The sequence below is a fragment of the Phacochoerus africanus genome, chromosome 8 (assembly GCF_016906955.1).
Source record: "Phacochoerus africanus isolate WHEZ1 chromosome 8, ROS_Pafr_v1, whole genome shotgun sequence".
NCBI lineage: Eukaryota > Metazoa > Chordata > Mammalia > Artiodactyla > Suidae > Phacochoerus > Phacochoerus africanus.
In genome coordinates this window covers 3,185,555-3,189,064 of record NC_062551.1, presented here as the reverse complement: position 1 = coordinate 3,189,064, position 3,510 = coordinate 3,185,555, and positions in this window count along the sequence as shown.

Below are 3,510 nucleotides of genomic sequence, written 5' to 3'. Positions count from 1 at the left end.
ATAGGAACGCGACGCTCTCCGCGGAGCGGCGGAAGGCGGGGACCGCGGCTGCTACGAGCTCGCGGATTGGCGATCTTAAGCGAGGCCGTGCGCAGGCCACGCCCCTCTCAGGAAGGCCACGCCCCCACGCGTCCCGGCCACGCCCCTGCCGTGGGGCAAGCACCTGGCGCTGGAAGCCCACCTGTTCCTGGTTCAGCGCTCGGTGTCTCTTAACCAGCCCTGTGCGCCTGCCCGCCCACACCGCGAGTCAAGCTGGGCGTGAAGGTGGGGTTTGGGGCCGGGAGCATATGCAAGTAAAAGTCACGGCGTGACCTGGCTTACACAGACTGGACCCCAGCCCAGCGGAGTGAGGAAAGCCGTTGTTTGCTTTAACTTCATAACTTTCTGTTCTCCCAGTACACGAAGATCAATACCTATAAAAGTGCAGATCCCCCCACGGCACCCACAGCTTCCAATTCAGAAACCGCGGGGAAGAGGCTGAGAATTTAACCTTAGACTCCCTGGGGAAGAGGAAGTTTGCAAGACTGCAGCCAATACGCATTGATGAGCTCATCCATTAGCTGGTCCCGGGGCCTTACTATACCGTGGGGTCGTGTGCAAGGTAGCAGCAGTGTTCTCAGACCCTCCTGGGTCAGCACCCCCTAGGAGATTCCCAGTGTTCACATGCACACGCCTGCAGAATTGTGACTCACGGGTCTGGGGTGCGGACAGCCGGCTTCTGATGCCGTGGTACCCAGGCCAGGAATGCTTCCTGGGAGGTGAACCAGTTAGAAGAGGACTGGGGTTGGGGGGAGCGGGGGAGCAGTCAGGCCAGGGGCTGAATTTGATGCCCTGATCATCAGGCTCTAAGAAAAATCATACCTGACAGGATTTCAGGGTTCTGGATGCCTGTAGGAAGCCTGCCCAACCCCAGAAAACTCCATGCTTTCCTCTTTAACCCCCCTGAAACCTGCTCCATGTCAGGTTGTTGGGAAGATGAAATAAGGCCATAAATCGTTCTGCCTACCGACATGGCCTGGAAAGCTGTTGTTTTTCTATGCTGGAAATTGTCATTCCTGGCCTGAAGATTTTCTTCATTTTGTCATTTATAAAGACAAATACTTTCAAAAATAAAAAAATCCCTCAGGATGCTGTGTGACTGAGAGCAAGGGACCACTCTGATTTTCAGTCTCTTCATCTACAAGCGAGCGGGGAGGGGAAGGAGCCCCCAGAGTGTCTGGGAAGGAAGGGAAGCTGCAGGCCACCTGGCCCCTCCTAAAATAGAAGCTCCCTCAGGCATCTGCAGAGAGTGTGTGCCAGCTTGTCTGGGTTTTGATTGATGGGGAAATGTTGTCTTGACTGGCAAATATTTGTGTTTCAAAGTTGGCGAGGCTTCCCTCCCTGACGGCTGAAGCCTGTAAAAGAGCAAATGAAAAGAGCTGGTGGGAAAACCGCAGTTCAGAGAGGCCTTGGTGGGACGACTAGGAGAGCTGGCAGAGTCGGGTGCCTTGGTGTTCTTATCTGTAAAATGGGACAGTGCCACTGCTTCTCTCACTGGGCTTTTGGGAGAATGAGATGAGGCAGGGTGCAGCTTTACATGCTGCCAGATGGTGCTGTCTTGAGGTCTCAAACGTCAGCCTACATCAGGGTCCCTTGGGGGCTTGTTAAAGCAGCATGATTCACAACAGCCAAAAGGTGGAAGCCACCTGAGTTCCCGGGGTGGCTCAGCAGTTAATGATCCTGGCAAGGATCCAAGAGGATGCGAGTTTGATCCCTGGCCTCGCTCAGTGGGTTAAGGACCTGGCGTTGCCGTGAGCTGTGGTGTAGGTCACAGACGTGGCTCAGATCCCGCATTGCTGCAGCTGTGGCTGTGGTGTAGACTGGCAGCTATATCTCTGTATCTCCAATTGGACCCCTGGTCTGGGAACCCTGCCGCAGGTGTGGCCCTAAAAAAAAAGATGGAAACCACTCAAATGGCTATCAGCTGAGAGCTGAGCAACCACATGCAGTCGATAGTTACTTGGGAATGTTATTCGGCCATAAATAGGAATGAAGCCCTGATTGACACTGCAATGGGGACAAACCTTGAAAACAGTATACTACGTAAAAGAAGCCAGACACATGAACCGTATACGATTCCATTTATATGAACTGTGCAGAATAAATGATAAATTCATGGTACTAGATTAGCGGCTACCAGGGTTGGGGGAGAGGGGGAGGGGAGTCTCTATTAATGGGGACGAGGTTTCGTTTCAGGGTGATGGAATGTTCTGGAATTAGTGGTGGTGGTGGTGCTTGTACAACTCTGTAAATATAATAAAAATTGCTGAATTGTAGATTTTGAAAGGGTGAATTTTACCGTATGTGAACGATTCCTCAATAAATCTCTTATTTAAATGCTCCTCCATAAGCTCCAGACCCAGACCTCCTGACTCAGTCATCACACACCTTACACGCTCCTTGGGAACCTTTTCTGGGGGGAGCCACACCTGCGGCATGTAGAAGTTCCAGGGCCAGGGATGGAACACAAGCCACAGCTGTGACCCAAGCCACTGCAGCAACAATGTTGGCGCCTTAACCCACTGCACTACCTGGGAACTCCAGGAACTTTTTCTAACGGGGCAAACTGGGAAGAGGGGTAACTTACCACCATCTAGCCCAGGACTGAGCCCCTCCCAGGGTCCAAAAAGGACTTCTGACAGCCCAGCCTCAGGCCTGGCCTCTGAAAGTGGGGGAAAGAGAGAAAACAGGAGGAAAAGCAAAATGGGGAGGTGGTCTGGCCCGGCAGCTACAGCTCTGACTGGACCCCTAGCCTGGGAACCTCCATATGCCTTATGAGCACCTCCCCTTCCAAAAAAAATCCAGTATCAAAATTGGTTCATTCATTGTGACGAGTGGACCGGAGTAAGGTAAGATTAAGGATTAAGCACAGGTAAAACTGGGGGGGGCGGGGGGGGCAGTATACGGGAACCCACTGTACTATCTGCTACTTTTCTGTAAATCTAAAGCGAAGTTTCTTTGGAGCTTCCTGGTAGCCTTGCAGTTTCCACTGCTGTGGCTCAGGTTTGATCCCCGGCCGGGGAACTTCTGTATGCCACAGGCACGGCCAAAAACAAAAAAGCATTTTTTGTTTTTGTTTTTTTGTCTTTTTCGGGCCACACCTACAGCATATGGAGGTTCCCAGGCTAGGGGTCCAATCAAAGCTATAGCCGCTGGCCTACACTACAGCCACAGCTGCAGCAATGCTAGATCCGAGCCGCGTCTGCAACCTACACCACAGCTCACGGCAATGCCAGATCCTTAACCCACTGGGCGAGGCCAGGGATCGAACTGGCAACCTCATGGTTCCTAGTTGGATTTGTTTCTGCTGCGCTATGACGGGAAGTCCTGTTTTTGTTTTTGTAAAAGTCTCCCCTCCAGCTTCCCCTGGGACACCTGAATCACTGGGAAGCTGGGACGCTCTCGTCCCCTGCACGTCCTTCCGGTCACACGGGAACTGAGACCACGGTGCTCCCCGCATGACCGGCAACC